We start from the raw sequence: 14058 nt of genomic DNA on the forward strand, positions 1-14058 counted from the left end.
CAAATCACCTGAGAACAGACCCAGAGTGTTTTCCCTTACCAAAGAAGAAAGAGTGTCAGTTTTCCTTCTTTAAATTAACACTCCGTCCCTGTTCTGGTATGTGGTGACAACTGGCTATTATTGTTTCTACATGAGCAAACTTCTTCACAGTAAAATAGGATGCACTTTCCTATTGGAGAAGGGGGAGAAAAATTTGACAGTAAGGTATGTTAGTTACTAGAATGGTCATTTAACCAAATGAATAGCTTATAATAGAACAATATACAAAGTTATTTTTTCTAATGTAGAAGTAGCTCAACTCTAGCATAGGAGGAAGACTAAGTAAATTTCTAGAGAATTTTCTAGGCATAAAAATCCCTGATTATTAAAACAGCCTGAAAGTAAAGGTAAACATGGTGATGGTGGAGGGGCAGGTAAAGGGTGATAAGGGTGTCGCCGGAGAGTCTGGATTGAAACAGACACATGTGGTAGTAATGTTTTCTTGTGCCTAATGTAGTTTATCCTCAGGAAAGTTTCTCAGGTCTTCTCTTTGAACCAATTAGGAAAAAAACTAATTCAGATTGGCAAAACTTAATTTGTCAATATTTTAACCAATTTTCCTTCAGAAAAAGAGAAAGGGATCTGCAATGTCAAATACCGCAGGGGAGACAGAGGCAGGTGAAATCACCAGTTATTGTAAAATTGTGCACGTGTTCTTCATCTATAAAATGGGGAAGTTGAGATTAATATTGGATACTTTCTAGCTCTGAAGTTTCTTGATTTTATTATTTGGCAATCACACATGGGTTAGTGACCTTCTACTAAAAAAAAAAAAAAAAAAAAATTATATAGAGTTATCCCTGCAAGGAATTCTGGTGTGGAGAGAGTAAGTGGTGAACAAGAAGACATAGTGGACATAGACTACTTGTTTTAAAAGTTTGCAATGTATAGAAGGAAAGAAATAAGATGATCATCAGTCATTGGCTGGATGATGCCCAGGAAGAACATGCCTCGGCTCTAGGGCCCTGCTACTGGAGCCTCTCAGCTAACTGTGCTCCTCTCAGCTGAATGATAAGCTCTGTCTTGCAGGGAGATCTGTGCGGCACACATCCTTATGTGATTTATGCCGCTGTAAATAGGAGGTTAACATGGAACCATTCAAATGAACAAATCCATCAAAAACAAAAGATACACACGCATCAACATGGCAGTATTTGGCCATCTGTCAGTAGTCAACAGGGTTAATCAGATTGTATTTGGGGAGCATACATTGCTTTGCTTTCTTAAAACTTAATTTGAAGAAGAGTGATGATAAAGAACTCATATCAAACACTTTGGTTTAAAAGTTGCTTGGCAAGGGGAGAAAAACAAAAAGAAGCAACTGGGTTTATATTTAGTGATCTATCTGTATGCATCTGGAGCACATTTTGGGAATAATTCAAAAGGACCAATCCATTTTATGCCTCCTGCTACTAAATGAATGTGGGAGTCAAGCTGCTATTTTCACAGTGCAAGACATTTATTGTTGATTAAAAAAAAAAAAATTCTCCCACTTATACATAATGACTATCCTGGCAAGTGATGCTGTAGAATTTCAGCTGCTTAAGCAGAAGGTAGAACAATCTTTAAAAAAATAAAAAGAACTGGGCCTTATGAGTTAAAAATAAAATATTAGTCAACCACAGATCAAAGCATTTTAAACACATAGATTTTTCTCAAATGGATCAGTTCTTTACTGAGTATGTGTTCTTTAGGTTGACAAGACTGATCTTTATGTGTCACTCATCTCCTTTGGGTTATTTACTGAGTCAATGCAGGACTTTTTAGCTCTGTTCCAGGCTCATTTACAGCTGTCTGTGTTGATGCAACTTCATGTCATCTAATAGTTTTAACAAACTTCTTCCACATCCCCTCTACCCCACCCCCACAGAAAAAGGTGTATATAATTAACTGATCAATTGTGGTCATGGTAGATTTAGGCCTTTAAATTGTTGTGCCCACCTTAGTCGTTTCGGCTTCCTAAAAGTTTATATAAGAATAGTTTTTCCTGGGTGGGGGTAGGGGGAAAGAGTTGACACCCTAATTCTGTTTCTTCTGTTTAGATTGTGAAAATATTTATAATCAGACTGTGTTAGGCCTTTAAGAGTGTGATCCTTGGACTGAAATGGTTTCTGAGTGCAGGGTAGGAAATGTTAGTGAGATTTTGTCACCAACAGCACTTAAATATTTTTGTAGGTTGACAGAGCTTAGAAGAAAAGAAAAGGAGGTATAGGAAGGCTAAATAAACTGAATAAAACCTAATTGTTGGGAGAAATAGGATCCATGAGAAATAAAAAAAAATTAAAAATAAATAAAAAACTGAGTGAAATACCTTATGAAAACTAAAAAGCAAGTATCTAAAAAAAAATCACTGTTGAATTAAGTGTAGGTGAGAAAATTATAAAAGACTGGGAGGGAAATGATAAATATCTAGAAGGCTTCTGCACTAAGATTGCTTCTAAATGGCTTTATGCTTTCACTCAAAGAAGCCCAAAGTGGAAATTGTAATAGACTTTGCATTTAGAGAATGTTACATGCAAGGCATGCTATCCAGAGAACCCATATTCAAAACAAAAACCCTTGTCTCTACATCAAAAAAATTGATGAATGAAGGTACATATAAACTTTTTAAGGTATATGTGTATCATTTTAATTATTGTCCTCTTTAACCTATTATTTCAGTTACTAAAACTATTCCTCCCAATAGAGTCAGATAATAGAGCAACCCATAGGAAGGTGTGTGTATAAAATGTATTAATGTGTGGAATAGAATGTGTCTTTGAACTCACATTGGCCAGGAATATTGGAAAGCTATTTCCCAGCAGCCTGGAGGCTGGTTGTTTTTCAAAATAGGCTCTTAAATGAGAGGCAATAAGGAAAATAATACTGGAGTAGGAATTAAGAATCCTATTCAAAGGTTGAATTTTGATACTTATTTACTGTTAGTAAACTTGATCAAATCACCATTCTTCTGCTTGCTTTTGTTACTTCCACTGTAAGCAAGTATAATAAAGTTTTTTTTGCAAAGTGTTTCGGTGTGTATTAAATAGGAATGCACATAAAAGTACCTTGAAAAGTGTAAAGCGCTATGGAGCATGGTGTCTGGCTCATTTGAAAGCCGTGACTCACGTGTGCAGTGAGAACGTCTGCAGACACAGGTGGGCTTTAGATGAGGGTACTGAGGCAGAAGCGGATTCTTTGAGGGGAAAAAGGCTTCAGTTGAGAAAACATCTGACCGTTCACAGTTGAATGGGGAAGATTGGGAATAATCCAGCGGCAGCATTTAGTCAGAGAGGAGAATTCTCTCGCGATAGCTAGCATTTTCCTTCCAGGTTTTCAGAGGGAGATGACCCCGGCATGGTGGCAGCAACATGACAGGGTGCCGGCAGCGTGTTACTGGTGCCTGCTTTCCCCTTCCCCTCACCCATGGTTCTTGCCCTCAGAACCATGACAAAAATTCTGTTTTGCTGCCTCACCTCTGGTCCCTGTCGGGTAAATGTCTGGATCTGACTCTGTACCTTGAAGAATTTGTATTAAGGGGGTCAGTTGGTGGCAGTACCATCTCTTTCTCTCCACCCCTCTTTTTCTGTTCCCTGGGAAGAGCCATTGCTTCCTGTGTCTGTCTGCCTTGACCTTTTCTTGACCTCATAGCATGCCAGCCTCTTAAGAGGCAAGAGCAATTGAGACGGAGACCAGATTGAGGAGGAGGATGACAGCATCTTCCATTAGAGCTGCACTCAGTCTGAATGCGTCCGTGATCCATAAGAGGGTCTGAGGAAAAACACAATGAAAACCTTTCAAGACTGATTCAATTAAGTACCTCCCAGGAGAAGCTGAGCACCAACAATGAAAAATTCAATATTGGCTCACAGAGAGATACTTCATCTCGTAAATGTCCTTTTTCTCTAATGCATAAGGAAAAAATTCTGCAGTAACCTTTTGGAAAAATGACATTTGCTTTTTTAAAAAGCACTACCTCTCTCAAATTCTTTAATACCAATATTCGTAGGAAATTCATTAGGGGGATGTAAGATTATAAAATGATTGGCTGCAGCATCTAAAACCCTTTGTTCAGATACACAGTTGCAGTCCTGCATGAAATCATCCATGTTTGTGACCCTAGGTAGGGATCAAAAAGAAGAGTGGCTGTCAAGCTTGATATGGTCGTGTGGGTGCAAGTGAAGGTGTTCTTTACTTTGCATGTGAATATATAAATATAATGTGCAGCCCCTCTCCAAAAACTAAATTCAATATTAAGCAGTATTCAGGGAGCAAGCTGTTTTTCTTTGTCCTAAAAGTGGCATTGTAATAATTGATCATCACATGTACAGCTGCTTTTGAGCTGTGTATAGGGAAATAAATACTCAATGAGAACCGTCTCTGCAGCAGGATCCAATTTGGCTTGGCAGGTGAATGGGAATTATTGTTAATGTTTTTAGGTTTGATGATGACATTATGGTTAGCGTTCTTTTTTTAGAGGGTTTGATGTATTTGTAGATTAAATAACATGGTCTCAGGGATTAGTTTCTAAATAATCCAAGGTAGGCAGGTGGAGAGAGGTATACGTGAAAACACATTGACCGTGAATTGATCATTGTTAAAGCTGCTGAAGAGCGTTCACTTGGTGGTGGTGGGGGGGGTTGTTATACTATTTCTGTTTGTGGATATATTTCAGTTTTTCAATTCATAATTGAATTAGCTAAAAACCTAAATGTGAAATTTAGTTTTGCATACAGGGCGAGAGACTGAAATTATGAATTGTTTGACTTAAGATAGGATCCCGTCTATGGCAAGTGAGGTTGGGCGTGGAAGTCAAAGCAGTTGCTTCCTGCTAACAGTTATTTGCACAGAGCTTGTTAAATCTGACCAACAAGAAGAGGTGTGAATCAGCTCTGCTCTGTGATTCAATGTTGATGGATGATGTGAAAAATTTAAACGACAGATGGTGGTGATTATTAAATGATAAATAATGGCAGTTTATCAGGAACCAAACAGAAAATAGTTACTTTATGTTTCTGGGATGCATCTAAATTATCTCCTTGTTTTATAATGACTATTTTAACACTTTGATATATGTGCAGTGCTGAGACTATGGAAGGTTAGAACTTAGGAAAGTTTAAGACTCTATCTTAATGTTAACTATCATTCCTTAGAATAGAATTTGAATATATTAAATAGGCCACTGAGGGATGGACTTCAAAATAAGCATCAAACTGAACATTATAACTTGGAGTTTGCATTGCAGGTGTTTTAATAGGTTATTGCTCAAAGGAAATTTCATGATTTTTTTTATATCAAATATAAATTATCAAAAACTCAGGCTCGGGTCTAACCATCAGGGATACAAAATGAGTATCATACCCCTGGCCCCAAGGAGCTTGCGATTGAGTTCTATAATAACATAGAACAACCAGCTCTAACTCACAATGGATGTTTAGAAGTTAGATGTAGAAAATTTTGCAGTGGGGTGTACAATAGTTTTGATGAATTCTGAGCAAGGAATCAAGTATGGTTGAACCCAGGAAATTATAATTAATCTGGGCCTTTGGGAATGATGGTGGAAAGGAATTAAAAAAGAATGAGCTGGGCCTTGAAGAATCAATAGGTAGTAAATGGGAGGGAGGATAGTCATCTAAGGTAACACAATGAGAAAAGCAGAGAGGAGATAACAAGATATAATGCAATAGAATCTTACTCAGGGAACAGGTTCTAAGGTTGCTCATATGGTAAAAATTGAGAATATTAAAATTTTTCATTAAAATTCCTAAATTTACCATGGATGCAACTAGATGGTCTGTTATGAAAGACAAGTAAGGTAAGAACTGAGAAGGGCCAAGGGTATAAGATTCCTGTCCCCTATCTCAAGTGAATTGAGAGGAAAGACAGATTCTCCTTCATTATTTAAACTTATTTTTTCATTTACTATCATTATTTTATGCTGTTATTTAATTTCATTTTTTGGCTAAACATAGTGGAATCCTCAAATATTACATGATGCAACTGATTCTACTATCTACTATGCTATGAAGAAAATGTGGGAGAAGAGATACAGTTAGAAGAATCAAAATTTAGAGGGATGGATATGCCTTAAGCTTTCTAGGTCCAATTAGGAGCTGATTTTGAAAAGTTCAATATGACAAAAAAGAGCAAGGAAAAAAATTAGGGCTGAGTCCTTTCTAGGATTTGTGCATATTTGGTGTATAATGAGAGAAAAGTCCATGGTTTTTTCATTATATACCTTTCGTTTAACAGTGCATCACATAAAGTTGTTTCACAACAAGTGGAAATAAATATCAACCAAGCACAATTTGAAGAAAAATGGAAAGGAGGGGACTTTACTTTTTTTCTGTATAACTTGAAATTTCTATATGATACATATTATTTTCAGAAGTAGAAAATATTTATGTCATTCTAATTATGGAAATTTCCATATGTCCTACAACTATTTGAAAACTATTTTGCCAAACACTCTACTAGTTATTTGAGACCACTGATGAAAAAGGCAAACATTTCAGTCCTTGCCATTAGGAAGCTCTTGCTCTAGGGAGGCAGACGTCAATCACCTAGTTACAATGTGGTGAGTATTATGAAGACATATCGACAGCTGCGAGGATCCAACCTTTTCTGAGGGTCAGACAGTGCTTCCCTGAGGAATGACTTCACAGCTGCCATCTGAGACTGAGTCTGGGTTAGCTTGGCCAGTGGGGGCTCATGGATCTGCTCAGGAGTTAAGAATATGTTCTGAGTTTGTTCACAGTAATAGTCTAATTTTTTTAAATACACATATTCTAGATAATCTGGATGACCACCCCCTGACCAAACAATGCCACATTATTTCATTGCTACCTTGTCATTTTGTTTATGATCACCTGAAACAAAGTCCAACTAGGGGTCTAGAAGCCTTTGCTAGTGACTGCTTGGGTTGGGGGTCTCGAGGAGAGTGGAGGCAGTGGTGGTAGACAGAGGGTTCCAGAGGAATTTAGGAAATCGACAGGGCATGTAGCCACATTGGTTATGGAGGGGTTGAGCCCAGGGGGTGGCGGTAGGAAGGGCGATGCCACCATTTTGACTTATGTAATTCATATTGAGGTAAGGAGATGGTGATTAACAGAATGGACTCTGGATAAACCCCGCATGCATTCAAATTCTGGTGCTGTCACTCCATCTGTGTGACTCTGGGTGAATTATCTACTCACAGTCAGTTTACTGAGCTGCAGAATTGGGGGATGAAAGCAATAGTGTATCTTTGGAGCTATGATGATTAATAACAGGAGTGTTGGTGGTTGTAATATTATTTGGAATAGGAATAAGGTTGGAGGGAAATATGAGTTTTATTCTGGAGGTGCCTTATAAATATCCAAGAGGAGGTGCCAAATGGGCAGTTATATATGTGGATTTGGAACATTTAAAAAGAAGAAAAAAAAAACTTAGCTGGAAAACCAATTAGAGAATCATAAGCATGATTTTGACTGTGTGCTTGAGCATAGTGGTAATGAGACCAAAGTTCTGTATAAATAAAATGTTTATTTCAGGGCCACAGGCAGGCATGCTGCAAAGATGTGTCACTGTCCATGTGCAAAACTATGGGTGTTACCATGCCACGATTGTGAAGCAACAACAATAGCATTCTGAGCATTAGTTCCGTGGTGCAAAGGACATGTAAATAACAGAAGTCCCACGGTTATACAGTTGGCATGTAAAAACATCAATTTCAGCATAGTGTTTGTTTCTAGTGATGAGCACATTGTTGGCAGCTCCACAGTTGTTGCAGACCCAACTTGAGTCAGAGCATTAAGGAAAAAGTTTGAGTTTTGATTTGACTGTCGTTTGTCTTATTGTGCAAAAGAAAAACAATCACAGTGAATGATAATAAAAATGCATAGTGTTAGCATTTGGTTGGTACTGCAGTTTGCTTCATTTCCGCATGTTATGCTGTTCACTTTAAATGGTTTCCAAAGTCACTTTGTATTAGCCTCACTGTGAGGTTTCACCCCCTTTATTGCCTGCCATTCTAATAACTTTATTTTCAGGAGGCTAATGTCCTCATTCTTTTTCTGTTGCATGTCTAAAGCTTTTGCTAAAACTAAAGTCTTGGCAGTAAACAGGCCAAAAACAATTATCATGGAAGAGTGCACTGAAAAATTATGTGTATGGGTATAAACATTGCAAGGGAAGTTTGAGGAGCAACCCTGCTCCGTCTATACTTGTCAATCACTGTATCCAGCAGAGACACTCCGTGGGCTGCTGCAGTGAGCTTTCCTGCTGGTAGTTTGCTTGGAATGGGAATTGATCAAGTATTCCCCATCGTTAGCACCTGGTATCTGATGAAGAGTTCATAGTGCTTTGGCAGATCCCAAACAGGTCAAATGTGCTCCCTCATTGCACTCTTAGAGCTTATGCTTTAAAGTGGGAGGCAGCGAGATCTTGGACAAATATCTAACGTTAACTCAACACACAGTAAAAGGCAAGTGATCGGAAGAGTCCAGGCAGAGGGAACCGCTAGTACCAACATCCTCAGGTGGGAATGGCCTTGGCCCTTTTCTGGAACAAAAGGATGATGGATGAACATGAAGGAGAAGGTAGGTGTTGAGGCTGGAGAGGGAGAAGACGAGAAGATTATAGGGACCTGTGTGTGCCTTGGTGTGAGGTGTTTAGGCTTTTATTCTAAACTTAAATGGACTTAAATCTTTTAACTTTAAATCTTAAAACTTAAATGTAAATCTTTGTTGGTAGCCCTTATTCCTTTAAAGAGAGGTAACATCAAAGTGAATTTGAAGTTTAAGAGTCCTTTTAAAATATTCTTCATATATATATGGCCGGATTATTTCCTATAAAGATTTCACCTACTTACACTCTGACCAGCTAAGTATTTGAGTGTTAGCTTCACTTCATTTTTGAAGACACAGTGTTTTATCTTCTTTTTTTAAATGTACATTTGATGATCTGATAGTTCAAACGTTATCTCTTTTAATTACTTTGAACATTTTCAAACCTCCAGAAAATTAAAAAAAAAAAATGCAGTGAACATGCATATACCTCTCACCCACACTCTCCAACTGTCAGCACTGACAGTACCTGTGTCACTTCCTACACACACTGTCACTCGCACGTTGGCCACATCATCTAAATGTAGGCTGCACATATCATGAAGCCCAGAGACTTCAACATACATTTGTCTCGTTATAATTTGTATTTATTGGATTATTAATATAGTGGAACATTTTGTTCATGTTTTCATAAACCATTTGTATTTGTAGCATGAACTGCATTCATATTCTTTGCCCATTTTTCCCTGAGTATATAGTGCTTTTCTCATCACCATCTGGGATGTATGTGAGTGAAAGCTGCATCAGGTGCTATTCAGATACCATTTAACCTCCTGCCAGGGTGCTAGGCCCTGTCCATGCAGGTAGCCAATTGTGTGTCAGAAATTTCCTGTGTGAGTTAAGGTATGGCCTCGGCTATTGCTACTTCTGTCATTCTGCTTGTTGACTATAAACATTTTATTCATGATCAGGGACTATGGGAGAAGTAATTAAAGTTGAATGGATAAGCACAATTAATATATGTAGTAAAAACACGAGAGAGGACCTTGAATTTGTTAGTTAACTGATTTGAGGAAATTTATTTTTAGATAAAAACCCCCTAGGACCCTCCCTTCTGTCTTTTGAGTATTGGAAAATAACTTTTACTAAAGAAAACCACCATCTCTAGAGCCACTACGTGGATGTGTTTGCAGGGATTTTTGCAAAGGAACCCACTGCTGTGCAACTCCTGAATCTGTATGCCCTCCCCAAACCGCTGGCCTAGGGACTGCCTGATTCAAATCATGTTTATGATTCTTTCTTCCTCAGCGAAGTGAGCTTGCCAGGAAATTGATCACACCAGGCAGATTCCCAGCATGGCAGTTACAGGTAGAAAAAGCTTTCAAATCTCAGACCCTGAGTTTTGCACTATTTGTCTTGTGGCTCTCTTTTTTATGCATGTGACATTTAATCCCAGAAATGGAGTGGTATTAATTGCTGCTGTAAGTTTGTGCACAGTCTGCCCTGATGCGCAATATAGGCACCTGCAGTATTCCAGTGTTCTAGATCTCTCCTTTGTGTCTTGCCCTTTTCCCATCCCCTCATCCCTGCCTCCCCCATCCTTTCCTCCCCCTCTCTCTTTCCCCTTTCCTATTCTCCTTAGCATTTCCTCCTTCTCCAGGATTTTGAGGTATGGTACCCATAGTTTCCAGAAGTTCACTCATGCTCATTTCTTACAAAATTGTGACATAAGAAAGTAGCAGAAAAGTACAGAGGCCAGGCAGGTTTCATGGCTCTTAGGCAGCTGTTAAGTTCTAAATATTGGGCACCGTAAAAAAAAAAAAAAAGCTCCAAACATGCCAATAAATCCACATTCCCAAGACAAAAGATATAAATTTTGCATATTACATGTGTTTAAGTTGGCCCTTCTACTCTCAGAATCCTCACACTCATTACTGTGAGTATATCTAGACAGCTGTTTCTTTTGTTCAGATGGAATTTAAAAATCTGTCTTTAGAGTGAGAAATATGCAAGCCCATCCTGCATAAGCAGGTACTTTCCCCCACAGATGTGCCCTCCTCTTCCCTGGCCTCTCTTGGTGCTCCTCAGGAGTGACATGCTCACGGAGGGCGGTCTGCACCCCTTCCTTGCCAGTCTGAGCAGAGGGGAGGGGAGTACTTCCAGTTATATCTCTTTTGGAGCAGGAAGCTGGGGCTTTGAGGAGAATGGTATCGGGCCAAGTGAGGCTGCCCCTCTGGGGCTCTGAGATGGGGAGGGGGCTTTCTGGAAATCTATCCAGCTCTGCAAAAATCTATTGCACTCTTTGCCCCAGATAAGACTTTTATTGGCTTTTATTAACATTTGGCTATATATTATCATTTTCATGCTCTTTCCTCAAATTTTAATTTAAGCAAATATTTATGTGATTACATACATGTTAATTGTAGTTAAATACTCATTATAGGAATTTTGTAGAATGTATGAAACCACAAAGAAGAGAAAAAAAAATACATCCCAATCCTGTAGTTCTGAGATAACCACTGTTCATGGTTTGCTGTCTTTGTTTTTGACATTTTATATGCTTAAAATTACATCTTTTTTTTCTTTACCAAAATGGGATCATGCTGTACATCTTGTTTTACACCTTTGCTTTTCTCATTTAACATTGTACTCTGAGCATTTTTCCATGTCATTAAATGTTCTTCAATAACATAATTGTATTGGTTACAGAGTGTTCTGCCGTATGAAGAAGTCATTATTTATCACTGCCTTATTTTTGGACATTAGTTAGAATGTTTCTAGTGACTTTCTATTGTAAATAATATTGGAATCAACATCTTCATGGATAAATCTTTTCACAAATCTCTGATCACTTCCTTAGGACAAATGTTTGGAAAGAGAATCACAGGCTCAGTAGATGTGCACATTTTGATATATTATAACATTGCCAGCAAAATAGAGTATACCAATTTATATTCCAACTGCAGCTCCTCAACTACAGAAAGAGTTCTTTATGTGTCCCCACAGTTCCCAGCAGTGTTGGGCATACAGTACAAACTTAATAAAGGTAATTCCACCTTTCTTGATTACCAGTACCAAATAATTCACCAAGCTCCTCTTGCTACCTTCATTTGCTTACATGTTATACATGCAATAGGTAGGTGTGCTCACTGGGCTAAAGATTGGTGATGGCTGTGACTCTGATCAAAAGCTTTGTTACCTCAAAGTGGATTCTTTTTTTTTTTTTTTCACTTTTAGTTCTTTTTATTTCCATAGATTTAGGGGATACAAGTGTTTTTTTGTTGCATGAATGAATTGTACAGTGGTGAAGTCAGGGCTTTTAGTGTACTCATCGCCTGAATAGTATACATTGTACCCAATAGGTGATTTTTTGATCCCTCCCTCAAAATGGATTCTAATGGCCAACACAGGTAGGTGAGAGGTTATGGCACCGAGTGTCTAGGGGCTAGAATATGCACTGGAACTGTCTTATTTACTATGATACTAACAAGCAGTTGTGACAAATTAGTTGATCACCTTTCCTAAAGAGAAAGGGGCTGAGGATGTGGTTTAGGGCGTGGGCTGCATCGGGTACCTTGTCATCTCCCACGTGCGGCGCTCGAATACAGAGCACTACCGGATGATGGGGAGGTGGGCGCGGCCTCTCCTGGGTGAGCCAGTGCTGGCAGCAAATCAAGCTTTGTTCTCTCATGAGAAATCTTGTTCTTCCTATTTGTCCTTCTCTCACTGCTCCACATTTCTCTCCAGTACCTGTTTCCATGAACTGTAATCACTGGGCAGTCTTTAAAGAGCAGCCATGTTTCTCAAAGATACTGTTCTGCCTCACTCTCATTTTTTTTAGGACCTTCATGTCCTCTTGCCAAGGTCTCTGCAGCGTCCCCCACCCAGCATCCCCACGCCTGCTGTCTGCTAATGCAAACCATCCCAAACACAGTTTCCTAGGAGTCTTCCTAAATCAGGGCCTTAATCTAATCCCCTCACCCACCCATTCCCAAATCATCCAGGATTGCCTTTGTTTTCCACTGTAAGTTCAAACTTCTCTTCCCAGCAAAAAAAAAAAAAAAAAAAGGCTTCTCTTGCACAAAATGATGCCAACTAATACTCCTCTGACTGCTGCCTTCTAGGTACCCCATCCAGCTATTCATGATGTCTTGATATACCCTGGGCTTTCCAGCCTACACATGCCTTTGCTCAAAATGCTCCCTTAGAACATTTATGGTATTTAAGACATTCTACCTTAATAACCCAATGTCTTTTATTCTGCACTTATTTGTAAACTCTTGTGAGTATAGATACTGAGTCTTTTCCATCTTAAAATCCTTCTGAGTAATACAGTTGCATTGGGGCGGGAGGGTGGAGGACCCAATGTCATCTTAATTTTAGGAGATGTCATTTTTTTGTATTCGACATACTGGCCACAGGGGGGGAAAATCTTAAGAATATTGATTGCACCAGGCACAGAGGCGCATGCCTGTAGTCTCAGCTACTTGGGAGGCTGAGGCAGGAGGATTCTTTTGAGCCCCCAGGAGTTTGAGACCAGCCTGGGCAACATAACTAGTCTTTGTCTTTTAAAAATATATATTTTATTTTATTTTATTTTATTTTTTTTTTTTTTGAGACAGAGTCTCACTTTGTTGTCCAGGCTAGAGTGAGTGCCGTGGCGTCAGCCTAGCTCACAGCAACCTCAAACTCCTGGGCTCGAGCGATCCTTCTGCCTCAGCCTCCCGAGTAGCTGGGACTACAGGCATGCGCCACCATGCCCAGCTAATTTTTTATATACATATCAGTTGGCCAATTAATTTCTTTCTATTTATAGTAGAGACGGGGTCTCGCTCTTGCTCAGGCTGGTTTTGAACTCCTGACCTTGAGCAATCCGCCCGCCTCGACCTCCCAGAGAGCTAGGATTACAGGCATGAGCCACCGCGCCCGGCCAAAAAATACATATTTTAAATATATATATATATATATATATATATATAGAAAGAGAGAGAGAGAGATTGTGTTTGGCACTGGATTGTGTCCAATGGCATCTGGTTATGTAGTTTATGTCTCAAACTTTGCACATAGATTGAAAATTTAGAAGAGCCACATTGTAAAACTTGTTGCTGGTAGGTTCCAGCTTTGCTGGATTGAGCAGGAACATGAGATATGGCCGTGGACTCCCCCATCTACTGCCAAGTCATGTCCAGCTTCGTATTCCTGACTGCCTGGTTAGTGAGGAAGTGAGTGTTGAGCTGTGAGTGAGGAATTTAGCAGGAAGCTGGCAGCTGCAACATACCTAAGCTGAGGGCTCACTAAGCAATCCGTGTAGCCACTGCGGTCTGATTTCAGTGGCCTGCTGCGGGAAGCTGAGGGTTCTGCACACCGGGTCAGCGTGCCCGGGACCCGGAGTTATGCAGAGGTTTGCTCTTGTAAATATCACATTTGCTCAAGGCCTCATATACTTTGGTTCCTTCCCAAAGACGGGGTTTTAATACATTTTTCTCCCTTATTT

The 14058-nt window shown here is 39.3% G+C and overlaps 1 protein-coding gene across 2 annotated transcripts in view; it reads left to right on the top strand.

Moving 5' to 3' along the window:
- Positions 1-14058, top strand: part of CERS6 (ceramide synthase 6) — a 256438-nt gene that overhangs the window by 225532 nt on the left and 16848 nt on the right. The window lies entirely within an intron of this gene.

The sequence above is a fragment of the Microcebus murinus genome, chromosome 8 (genome assembly GCF_040939455.1).
Source record: "Microcebus murinus isolate Inina chromosome 8, M.murinus_Inina_mat1.0, whole genome shotgun sequence".
Classification (NCBI taxonomy): Eukaryota; Metazoa; Chordata; class Mammalia; order Primates; family Cheirogaleidae; genus Microcebus; species Microcebus murinus.